Source organism: Echinops telfairi, unplaced genomic scaffold, assembly GCF_000313985.2.
Source record: "Echinops telfairi isolate 266 unplaced genomic scaffold, ASM31398v2 ScPeMD7_25;HRSCAF=90, whole genome shotgun sequence".
Lineage (NCBI taxonomy): Eukaryota > Metazoa > Chordata > Mammalia > Afrosoricida > Tenrecidae > Echinops > Echinops telfairi.
Genome location: NW_022103922.1, coordinates 13,507,584 through 13,520,828, shown reverse-complemented (window position 1 = coordinate 13,520,828; position 13,245 = coordinate 13,507,584).

Below are 13,245 nucleotides of genomic sequence, written 5' to 3'. Positions count from 1 at the left end.
GCGGCGGGTGGCAGCTGCGGGCTCCCGGAGCGCTGCAGCGGCGCCGGCCTGTTCCCGGCGCTCCAGGTCGCCTGGCGCTCTTCCTCGTTGGCAGCCCCACTGCAAAGTTGACTTGATGTTTGTCGCAGAGGGGGCGGCGGGGAAGGAGGGGGGCAAGGACCATCGACCTAAAGAAAAGGCAATCGGTTTGGCTTCACACTGTCAACCTGCCCGTTCGCATCCCTGCGCCGCTCCCTGCCTGCCCATCTGACACCACGCGACAACAAAATAATGCCATGGCCATGCTCCCGGGTCGGTTCATTTTCCAGCCATAGGTCTCCAAGCTTTTGGGACAGCCTGGCTTGTCAGGAATAATCTCCGGTCATTGGCAATGGAGGCCGGCCGTGTGCGTGGCACCTCGAAGAGGAAGATTTCGCTAAGCAGCGGGTTCAGGGCGGCCGAGACGCAGGACCCCTGCCGATATTCCCACGGAGGCTGTGGGATCCAAGTCTGGGTGTTCCTCTGAGCCCCGGAAACTTTAAACTCGCCTGGCAGGTGGACCAAACCCGGGCCAACCCATCTACCGTATATCACAGAGAAGGAGAGCAAGGAGTTTTCATGGCCTTGCTGCTACTAGTACTTTAGTTTTGAAAGAACCCAATCCTGATAATAGATTTTTTTTTTTTAACGGCGAAATCTCCTGGTGGTTACTTTAAAGCCGTTCACAACAATGAGAGACATAATGACTTTACGTTTGGTGCCATTTCCACCGATACCTTCCTAAAAGGAAAGCAAGTTCCTAAAAGAAGAATCAGAGGCCTTCCTAATACATTTTGCGCTAATAAAAAGGAAACTCGCTTCATCAGAAATTTGGTGAAGATGTACAGCCAAAATTCATTCCCTTGCCAGACTTGTAGGAGGTCACAACAAAAAGTGAAGAATTAAACAGAACAGCCTTTATGACGATTGTAGCAGCAGTGGCGTCGTAAAAGAAAGCAGCCCTGACTTTAATTATGGACGAAAACCATTAAGCATAAGTAGTAAAAAAAAAAAGTGGACTTTTGTAACTTTTCCATGGTTTTATCAAATATTTAGGAAAATCCCACAGTGGGCAACCCATTGATCTGCGGTATTTCTGCCAAAAACGCCTCGATGACACCCAAGAATTACAGTTTCAATTCGGCACTGTATGTCCATCACCTTCAAGTTGGGCGGTCCCATTTGCAGTACAGCGAACCTCAACTGCTGCTTCCCATTGGAATGTTTCAAGTAGAAGGCTCTCGGTTTCTAGAGAAAATTTAAATACAAACTTGAGACTTTAGTCCTTCTCGGGCTCCATTTCCAAAGACGCCGTTCAAGGTTTGACAAACATACAGTGAACCCTCGTTTATCACGGTTAATCGGTTCTAGACCCTACCGTGATAAATGAAATTCCGCGAAGTAGGATTCCTTATTTGTAAATCAAATATTTTCGTAGTTAGAGCATAGAGGACATGAAAAAACACCCTTTAGTCGCCATTACACTCGTATTACCCAATTTATTAAACGAAAAAGGGAAAATACAGTAAAACCTTTTGGACGTTACAATTATCATTTATTATTTATTATATTATTTATGGCATCAAGCGTGTACAGTATGAGCCAATCAGTGGCAGTAATGACAGAGCATGCGCTGTTACGCAAAAACTGCGATAGAGTGAAGCCGCGGAAGTCGAAGTGCGAAGTGGCGAGGGTTCACTGTATAAGCACACAGGCAGCTATCATTTGTTTTTATTGTCTAGGAAACCTCTAAAGGATAGGAAACACGGGCCTTATGAATTAAATATTTCATGTCAGGGAGAGCGTTGTTGATGTTCTTCTGTCAACCTGCCAGAGACATGCGTAATTTCTCACTCTAAAAGAAAAAGTGCAGTTAAGCACCTCCTTTCAAAGTCGCATTGACCATTTATGGAATCAAAGGAGAACAGGACTGAATCTCAACTTGTTGAAAAAGAACAGCATCATGCCTTGTCCTAAATTGAGGGGGGTGGACCACAGGCTTGTTGGATGAGACGTGCATTCTGACACATGATGATGGATGCTTTGTGTTTCGGTCAATTATTACAAAACTCTTGCGCAGTTGAGCATAGGGCTGGTTGGTAAGAATAGCTGTTATGCACTGTCTAGCTGGGACTGCTCATTAACCCAGGGCCGTCAGGGCGATTCTGACTCACAGGCACCCTGCAGGGCAGAGCCGAACTGCCCCTGTGAGTTTCCAAAGCTACAGCTCTTGTATTGGAAAGCCTCAGCTTTCTCACACAGACAAGCTGGTGGTTTCAAACTGCTGCCCTTCCAGTTTGCAGTCCAACTTGTAACCCATGACACCACCAGGGCTTCCAGCTAGAACTTAAGTAATAAAGTTTACTGTCAGTTGTGGTCATAGAACTGTACAGAAATGGAACCTTTCATTGACTGTGAGTCACAGACAATAAGATCAGAAGTGAATGCTGATGATAATAACTCGGAAAACAAGGAGCCTATTTTCAGCTTAACTAAGTCTGCAGAAAAACCCCTCTGGTATTTGAAATGTGGCCGATGCAAATGTACAGCAACAATGGCACCACACATGCATGGGCTTATTGCAAACACAATCTGAATGAACATGTCTCTGCCATCAGTGGATGCCTGTAGACAAATTCTGTCAGCAATATACGTGCTTAAACTCATACTCTCCTCCCTCCCTCCCCACTCCACGCCCACCTCCACCCCCACCCCTGGGGGGGAAAAAAGACCCAATCCAAACAGTGGCTGCTGAAGGGCTCTGCTGAGCCAGGAAGGTCAGAAAGGTATGGCAACTGTTTTGCTGGGATTCCCCAGGGATAACCTTGATAGATTTTTGTTTCAAAGGACACAGGAGAAGAAATTACAGGTTCCTATTATGAAGAATAAATGTTGATGGGAAAAGGGCCAGAAATGTGGCACAGAGTAATTTCCCCCCCATCACAACAATGCACTAGACCTTTCTTTGACAGCGAGCGCTAGCCCATGGGAAAATTTACATCCTCAACCCTGCAGCCTGGGTCTTGCCACTTTAGACTTCTTAATGTTCCCAGAACTCAAAGAATACTCAAAAGGAGCATGACTTGGCATCCCTGAGTATGGTAGAACAGTCATTTTGTTGAGGTGGAAATTGAAGAGTGTAGACTTCTCTGTGGTAAGGGTCTGAGAAAGAGAGACCTGGCCTTCAGAAGTGTATAGACCTAGATGAAGGATATATTGAGAAACAATAGCTTCATATTTTGATTATTTTTGTTTAATAAAGAGGTTTTTACTTTGTAACAATACTGTCTGACAGTCTCACAACTATCATTTTTTAAATATCATAAAAACCACATTTAAACTTTTAAAGAAAAAGTTATAATAAGCCTATTGAAATGTCTCTGTTCAATGCGTTGTGATTATTTAATGCTTTATAATCCTTTAATTTAAAATATGGAACTTTCCAATGCCTACACATCTGCCGGTGAGTTCTAGCTCTTAGAAGCTCAGTAGGACAGACTTGAAGTCAGAGTTTCCAGCTGTAAATCTCTGTGAGAGTGAAGGCCTCCCACAGAGTGACTGGTGGGTCTGAGTCTCTGAGTTAGCGACCCAGTGCCTAACCGGTGCACCAGCAGGGCTCCTTTCAGAAGTCATTGGCATCACCCTCCTTTTACTAGGCCTATCAGAGCTTGCCAGGACCGATGGCGGTCTAGAAAAGCCAGGAGAGTAGTGATACACTGTCTGATACTCATACTCTACTAGAAGGCAAATAACATCCTAATAGATGGTATTAAGACTGATACGACTATTTCATGTGGCCTAGTCAGAAGACATTGCTCTTCAAAATGTTCAACAATCAAAGTTATTTTTCTTTTAGGTTTTGAGAAGACTTTTGTTTCATTTCAAGATCCTTCTGCAATTGAAAACAATGCAGGAGAAGTTTAACCAGTTGCAGTTGTTCATCTTACTTGTTGATTACATGATTTGGAGAAGTTGTTAACAAAACATTGCATTAAGGGGTCCAGGATGAGTCCTTGGGGTGGGAGTGAGGTTATTTGTAAGCAGGAAAGAGAATTTAGGGAGAAATGAGAAATAAAGGGGAAAAACCTCCCAAGGGCAACATTTATAGAAGGTGTTAAGTCCCTCACTCCTAACACGACACCCCCTTCTTTTACCTTCCTTTCTTTCTTTCATTCCTTTTTTTTTTGTGTAGTGTCAGAGAAAGTTGACAGATGAGATTAGTTTTCCATCTAATGATGTATACACATTTTGTCTCATGCCATTGGTCGCAATCACGTCAATGTAACAGCATTCTTTCTGCCCAGAACTTTCTATCACAATCCTGATCAGATTGGTCACATTCTTAACTTTCTTTTCCATCTTCAACCACATTTTGTTTCTTTGATAATAATCTCTGCCTGCAACAACTAAAATTTGAGCCTACTAAACTGAAAAGTAAAATTAGAAAAGTTATATTGTGTTTGTGCTACAAGTTTAGAGCTACAGTCTTAGAAACCCACGGGAGCAATTTTACACTGCCCTGTAGCATCACTGTGAGTCAGAATTGACTTGATGACAATGAGCTTGGCTTGGTTTGGAGAACAGATAGATAGATAGAGAGAGAGAGCTAGATTTACTCCCATTTTCCTGTTTAGGATGCAAAGGAATATCAGCTCTTTTCCTAATAAAAACTCTTAGCAAAAGAGGAAAAAAGGGGAAATTCTTCAACATAATTAAGAACATACATACAATGCCAAACTAAAGAATCTCTGATGATGCCGTGGGTTAGGTGTTTGGCTAATAATCACAAATTATTCAAACTCATTAACCATTCCTCCGGAGCAAGATGAGACTGTCCATCCGCTAACGACTCAGACTTGGAAATCCTAGATAGGGTAGCTATAAGTAAGAATTGACTTCATGCATGTGGACGTTTGGGGTTTATGCAAAGCCAACAGCCAGCATTTCCCTCCATGGAGAAAGATTAAAAAGTATTCTCCTTGAGAATGGGAACCAGACAAGATGCCATTGATTATCGCTCTCTTTCAATGTGGTGGTGGAAGTCCTGGATACGGCAATGAGGCAAGAAAGTGAAATAAGGACATCTAAATTTGTAAGGAAGAAGTAAAGCCAGTCCCATTTATAGGACATACGATACTATATGTAGAAAATCCCAAGGATTCTACATGAAAACTACTAGAATTAATAGAATGATGCAGCAAAGTGTCACAGAACAAAATCAACACACAGAAATCAATTGGATTCTGCTATACTAACAAATTGAACTTTGAAAAATCAGGGAAACAATACAATTTACAATAGCCCCTGTGATAATTAAAATTGAGTGTCAACTTGACTAAGCCAGGACTCTCATTGGTTTGGCAGTTAAGACCTAGTAACCCCCCTGATGTGACCCAATGCGTCGTAATCATGTGCATTATGGGCTTTGCTAAGAGCAGCCAATCAGTTATAAAAAGATGGGGTGGACGGCAATACCCTTACTGAGAGGACAGCTCTGATGCAATCTAGCTTTGGATATAAAAGACTTACACCAAGAAAATGACCAAACACTACTGCAGATAACCAAGAGATCTATAAGTGGGAAAACATTGTAAAATATAACATAGTAAAAATGCCAATATAGTAACATTGTAAACATGTCCATATTACCCAAAGTAATCCACAGAGATGATTTGACCCCTATCCAAATTCCAACTTTTTGTTGTTGTTGTTTTTTGATAAAGAACAAGGTCTTGGATACATAAAACATCATTGAAAAAGAACAACCGTTAGGAGGTCGCACACTGATCTCAGAAACCAGCCTGGTACTGGTATGTCAGCAGACACATAGATCATTGGGACAGAATTAAGAACCCACAAGCAAAGCCCTCCAGCCACTGACAGCTGTCATTGGCAAAGAGTTAAAATTTATTCAAAGAAAAAGATACAGCCTTCTTAATAAATGCGACTCACAAATTGAAATAACCATTTTCAGAAAGTAAAACAAAATTCGTTATCTCACACCATACACAAAAACTAAATTCTAGATGGCTTAAACACCTCAATGTTGTTGTTGTTAGCTGCCATTGAGTTGGCTCTGACTTACAGCGACCCTGGGTACACCAGAGGGAACCAGGCCTGGCCCCGTGCCACCCTCCCAGCAGCTCTTCTCTGGGAGCCCAATGTGGCAGCCCTTCTGGCAAGGCTTCTCATTGGGGATAGTCTTCTTTTCGCTGCCCTCTGCTGTACCCAGCATGAAGTCCTTCCCCAGAGCCTGGTCTCCCCTGATGATATGTCCAAAGTACTCAAGACCAAGTCTTGCCACTCTTGCCTCTAATGAGCTAATGAGCATTCTGGCTGTACTTCTTCCAAGATAGATTTGTTTGTTCTTTAGGACGTCTATGATGCTTTCAATAGTTTTTGCTGGCACCACAGTTCAAAATGCTTTGGTCTTCCTTAGTCAGTGCCCAACTCTCACGTTTATATGAAGGGATTGCAAATGCCATGGCTTGAGTCAGGTGCACTTTAGTTCTCTAAATAACACCCTGACTTGTCAATCCCCTAAAGAGGTCTTGAATGATAGATCGACCATATACATATATATATATTGAGAGAGAGAGAGAGAGAGAAAGGAGCATCTTAAAAACTTTTTAGGGTGACCTTCTTTTTTGGGGGGTAGGCTTTCACGTGAATTCTTTCATTGTGCAAAGCCAAAAGGGTGACCTTCTAACAAGCAACCAGGAGCAAAGGAGAATGAAGAAAACTGAAGACTCGAGGAAGCAATTAGAGCAAAGAACGAATGGATACCTTCCCCACAGCTTCCACTGACCTGAGACCAGATCTAGATGACGGCTAACCACCACTACCAATCACTCTGACCAGGGCCACAATAGACATTCCTGGATAGAACGAGTTAAAAAAAAAGCCCCCTAAAATTAAAAAATAAAAAGACCATAGTTATTGGAAGAATCTTTGAGCCTATGTTCCTAGGAAAGCCTTCTAACTTAACCTGGAGACACTCCCAGAAGTTACCTTTCAGCCAATGAATGGTTGGGCCTATAAAATAGAAATAAGCAATTCTTTAAACAATTGCTAATAAGAGGCCAAAGGGCAACATTTGCCCCAAAACAAAGATGAGAAGGAAGAAAGATGGATGGAAACTAGGAACCCGGGAAGGCAAGCAGGAATAGTGAGTGTTGCTGCATTGCAGGGATAGCGACCAAAAACTCAGAACAACTTGTCTATGAATTATTGCATGATGAGCTAAAGCACAATACAGAATTTTTAAAAGCAAAGAGTGGGTGTTGGACAACGAAGATCTTTCAGAGACTGTAGTTTCTACTCCAGGTAAATTGTTTCCTTTTTTTCCCACAGAGAAAGAACATGGACCTCTTATTTATCCTTAAAAAAAATGAGTGCCTAATTAAATAGGAGCATGTTTGGACCCAGATGACAGGTTTGGAAAGAATGCCCCTGCCACATAAACAGTATCATGGGGTGCACGCATGCTTCACACGCTCCTGCCTGGGAACACTTCCTGGTATGAGACACAGCACTTTCGGGAAAGGCAGTCTCAGCAAGGCTCTGTGGAGAGTGGGCAGTGCCACTCCTTCGTCTGCTGCTGGGATTGTGGTTACAAGAAGAAAGGCCTCCACCTTCTCTCTGGCACTGGTGGCAAGTTGGCAGCATTTCCAACTCCTGCTGGCACAGTTCAAGGGCTGGAGGAGAGAGAGTCTCTCACCTGAGAACACTCCATAGTGCAGAAAATTACTGAGCAGCCAACAGCCTCAAATTATCCTGAAGCATTTGAGAAAGGAACTGCATGGTTATGGAGTTTGTTAACAAGTTTGACATAAAGCCTTGTGGCACTGCCGTTTCTCTCAATACACAGCTGGTGATCTGCTTTGTAAGGAAGACGCTATAGCCATGCTGAAGAATGGCGCCCCTGTGTATAACATGCCTATCAGGGACTTGAAGGAACCGTGGTTTTAATTTCCTTGTTTGTAGCCAGTGACCTGAAACACAACAGAAATCCAAACCCTCTGCCCTTGAGTCCGTTCCAACTCACGGTCATCCTCCACGGGCTTTCCAGGCGCAGGTACAACAGATAAAGGCACGCAGTCGCATGTATGTGTAAATGTTGACTGGAGCAGGTAGCCTCCTCTTTCTCCCGCAGGAAGCAGCTGGTGGGTTGAACCAATGACCTTGCAGTGATCAGCCCAACACTGACCCAACAGTGTCACCAGGGCTCCTTTAGAATCAGTTAGCTCATCTATAAATTTGTAATTAGGTGGTGCCTGTTTTACTAGCTAACATTGAATGTATTACCAACTTGAGCAATTTGTCATGTGTATGTGCAATCTACACCTCTCTATTTATCAATCGATCCCAAACAGAGGTGTGCCCCAAGGAGCACAGACCCTTTAAATATGACTCTGACTGAAATAGAATTAATATTCATGATCACAGCTACACACTCCCTGGTAGCCATTACTAAAAGTAGGTCATCCCCAGCTAAGTCTCCCTTATCCGCTCTCCACAATGCCTGTCAAATCCTTCTACCTTGATTACTACATTGGGAACAGATCTCTTTATTAGCTGTTTCTTGCTTTCCTGAGCTCTGAATCCTACTGAAAGGTATAGTCAAGGGCTCAGAAAAGAGATTTCTTCAGACACAGTGTTAACCTTGCTCTGCATCTCTGGATCCCAAACCAGTTTATCTTCTAGAATGGATCTGTAATTGATGTTGATCATGTGCTGATAAATGTTTAACACTAGCTCTCTGAAAAAGGAAACCCTGGTGCTGTAGTGGTTACACATTGGGCTGCTGACTGCAAGGAGAGCAGTTTGAAACCACCAGCCACTCAGGGGAAGAACGACTGGACTTTCTACTCCTGTAAAAAGTTACGGTTTTGGAAACTCACAGGGGCAGTTCTACCCTGTCCTATAGAGTTACTAAGAGAGGGTCTCGACCAGATGGCAGTGAATGTGTCTTAAGCACTCCCACCATGATTTCAAGCTGACCAAGGGAGTGAGGAAGAGACACACAGCATATGCAAATACACTGTTGTGTTAGTTACATAATCTGGTGTCAATTTAAGAAGATTATGAATGAAGGGGTGGAGTCTGGCCTGTCAATCAGGATATAACCAATGAGACTTCTGTGTGGGCAGGCCTTCTCCTGAGAATTCTGGGAACTCCGGTATTTCCTCCTTAGAGGCAGGAAAACTCTCTGCTCACTCCTTTGGAGACTCTGACTCCCTGCAAGACATGCTCTGAATCCTACTGAAGAAGCCATTTGGACCAACCCTGATACAGCCAATCCTAAGAAGAAGCCATTTGGACCAACCCTGATACAGCCAGAACCCTGGACCTGGAGAAGCCATGTGGAGACCCCTGCCAGCACTGAGATGCTTACAATGCCACTGGATCCAGAAGACTTCCCACCCACTGACCTGTGATCTTCCAGCATTCGGCATCATTGTATGTGTTTTGTGAGTCTGAAGGTGACTTTATAGATTGGTAGGAGACATATGGGCTAATATCGGACTTATGGGCTTGGACTGAACTAGGTTGGGATTCTTTCTTAATGGACAATTGCCCTTTATATAAAACTCTCTCTTATGCACATGTGTTTCTATGGATTTATTTCTCTAGTCTACTCGGACTCACACAACTGTATTTATTAGACAAACTCAATAGACAAAATAACCACAGGAACACAGACAATAATAAAATATAGTCCAATAGTTAGGAAGTGGTGAGTGTAAATTAATCACTACCTTTGTATTATATTACAGAGTATTAATGTAAACATTAAAAAATATTGATGCATGTATTTTATTAATATATTTTACTTAAAGTAAAGTTTCTACAATATAATTCTTAATAATGTCTGTGTTTAACAACCAGATAGGAAAAGTCCTGAATATTTACACTTGGACCTTGCCAACTCATAGAACTGACTGATTCCCAGAACCATCCATAGATCTGAGGGTGTTAATTAATTCCTATTAAGAAGAAAAACAAAAACCCAAAACAGGTAAAATAGTACTGCTTCAGGCCTAAACATTGAACAGAGGCACAATTGGGAAAATGAGTCTCAGAGTCAGAGGCCAGGAAGACTGGGAATCTGAGAGTACTGTGGAATAATATTTGTTCTTGGTATGTGTGCTTTGGGTGTGAAGTTATAAGTAAAATAAGAAAACTGGAATCTTCATTTGTTCTATTTTATTTTAATTATTTTTGCTCTATTTTATTTTTATGCAGCATTGAAAGTTGGTAGTTACATAATCTGTTGTCAATTTGAGTATTAAGAGTGAAAGGGTAGAGTTTAGCCTGTCATTCTGGTCATAGCTTGATGACCTCATTTACAGCTACTAAGGAGATAAATAGTTTTCTGGGGGCAGGAGAAAGGCTCACTCTCAGGGAGACATGGAGCTATGCTAGTGCACTGAGCTAGAGGAACCATGTGTAGATCCCTGCCAGCTCTGAGATGCTTCCACTGTCACTGGATCCACAAGACTTCCCACCCACAGGTCTGTGACCTTCCTGCATTTGGCACCATTGCATGTGTTTCATGAGTATAAAGAGGACTTTACAGATTGGTATCAGACATATGGGCTAATATCAGATTTATGGGCTTGATCTGGGCTGGGATGTTTTCTCAATATTTAATTGATCTTGTATATAAAGCTCTTTCTTACACATATGAGTGTCCATGAATTTGTTACTCTAGTCTTCCCAGACTAATACAGAAGGCATATGGCAATAGGGGAGAAGGTCATTTAGACCTTTTCATGATCATATATACTCATAATATATATACATATATGACAGGCTTACATAAACACCTTATGGGTTAGGTAATAAGCTGTGTAGGGTTTTTTTTAATCATTTTATTAGGGGCTCATACAACTCTTATCACAATCCATACATATATCATTTGTGTAAAGCACATTTGTACATTTATTGCCCTCATCATTCTCAAAACATTTCCTCTCCACTTAAACCCCTGGCATCAGGTCCTTATTTTTTCCCCTCCCTCCCTCCTCCCCCTCCCTCATAAACCCTTGATAATTTATAAATTATTATTTTGTCACATCTTGCCCTGTCCTACATCTCCCTTTACCCACTTTTCTGTTGCCCGTCCCCCAGGGAGGAGGTCACATGTGGATCCTTGTAATCGGTTCCCCATTTCTGACCCACTCTCCCTCTACATTCCCAGTATCACCACTCACACCACTGGTCCTGAAGGGATCATCCACCCTGGATTCCCTGTGTTCCCAGTTCCTATCTGTATCAGTGTACATCCTCTGGTCTACCCAGATTTGCAAGGTAGAATTTGGATCATGATAGTGGGGTGGGGAGGAAGCATCTTAGGAACTAGAAGAAAGTTGTATTTTTCATTGTTGCTACTTGACACCTTGACTGGCTCATCTCCTCCATGAGACCCTTTTGTAAGGGGATCTCCAGTGGCCTACAAATGGGCTTTGGGTCTCCACTCCCTACTCCCCACCCCCCACCACCCCCATTCACTATGGTAAGATTTTTTGTTCTGATGATGCCTTATACCTGATCCCTTCGACACCTCGTGATCGCACAGGCTGGTGTGCTTCTTCCATGTGGGCTTTGTTGCTTCTGAGCTAGATGACCGCTTGTTTTCCTTTAAGACCCCAGACGCTATATCTTTTGATAGCCAGGCACCATCAGCTTTCTTCACCACATTTGCTTATTCACCCGCTTTGTCTTCAGCAGTTGTGTCGGGAAGGTGAGCCTCATAGAATGCCAATATAAGCTGTGTTTTTATCTGTCATGCACTGAAGTGAAATCCTTGCTATGGCTCTTGTATCCGTAGTCTTTGTAACTCAAACCAAATTACTGAGTAGAAGCATGCAAATAAGGTATAAGAGACTCTAACTCGAGGTTTGGTCAGTCTTGCTACTCCATTGGGTATGAAAGTAAGCCAACTCAGAAGCAGGGGCAGAGAATCCAGGACCATCAGGAAAGAAGAACAAACAGCCAAGATTTCTGAGATGCCTGCCTGTAGTGGCAGGGGCAGCAGTCTCCAGGGGACGCAACTTCCAGACTATGAGGCAGAGAAAGAGCTGCACCAAGAGCATGAGACTACGTAGAGCAAATAGAGCTGAGGACCTTCAGCCAGGTGCCTGACTTGCAGAGTGAAGTGTCCTGGGTTTCCACCAAAGCTGAAGGACCTTGTGGGGTAACACCTGGCAGAGCAGGACTGGGGCTGAAGACCTGGATGGCTGAGAGGCCAGGAGTCAGAGAGACATGCCTGAAAAGAGGAACTGTGAATGAAAGGACTCTATCCTTAATGTTTTCTCATCCTAACTTGGTGTAACTGTGAGCTCCGTGTGGCTATTGCAATGGATTATTGCACACAGCAGAGAAGTCGAATGACAGGGGAGGGATGATTGTTATCAGAATAGGATGAAAGAAATTGGAAGGTAGAGAGGCATGTTTGATCTCTGCCTTACAGAATCACCCTTAAGCAGATATGAATTTGGATTCTCCTGTCCTCCTTGTATAACCAGAAGAGGCCAGGCATGGTTTTAAAAATTTATTCACAAAGGCATTCTTATTCTGCAATCCAGTAGCATGGTCATAGATATAATTTATATAATACAACTTTGATGTTTTTCACCACATTTCTTGATGACTTTTAAAATTAAATTTATAAAAAAGCATAGTATAGCTCATAAAATAAACAGCTCACTGCCGTCAAGTTGATTCTGAATCATAGCATCCTTACAGGAAAGAGTAAAACTGCCCCTCTGGACTTCAGAGACTAAATTTTTACAGAAGTAGACAGCCTCAACTTCGTTCCTCAAAACAGCTGGTGAGCTTGAACCACTGACCTCATGTTTAACAGTGCAGCACATAGCCCACTATGTCACCAGGGCTGCCATATGATGGTCTAAAGCCATAATGTTGTATATTGTTGCTTGGTTTTGCTCTGTCTTGTTTTTGTGCATGTTAGTATATCCGCAGGTCTTTCTAAATAAGATAGGCTAGATGAACAATCTGAAGGAGAAAACAACGGGACCAACAGTTCCAGGGGGACATGGTAGAGGGGAAGGTGGGGGGAAAGGAAGTGTTTTTAACAAACCCAGGGACAAGGGAACAACAAGTGATCCAAATTGGTGGGGAGGTGGGTGTGGGAGACCTGGTAGGGCATGATCAAGGGTAATGTAACCAAGAAGAATTGATGAAACCCTGGTGGGGACT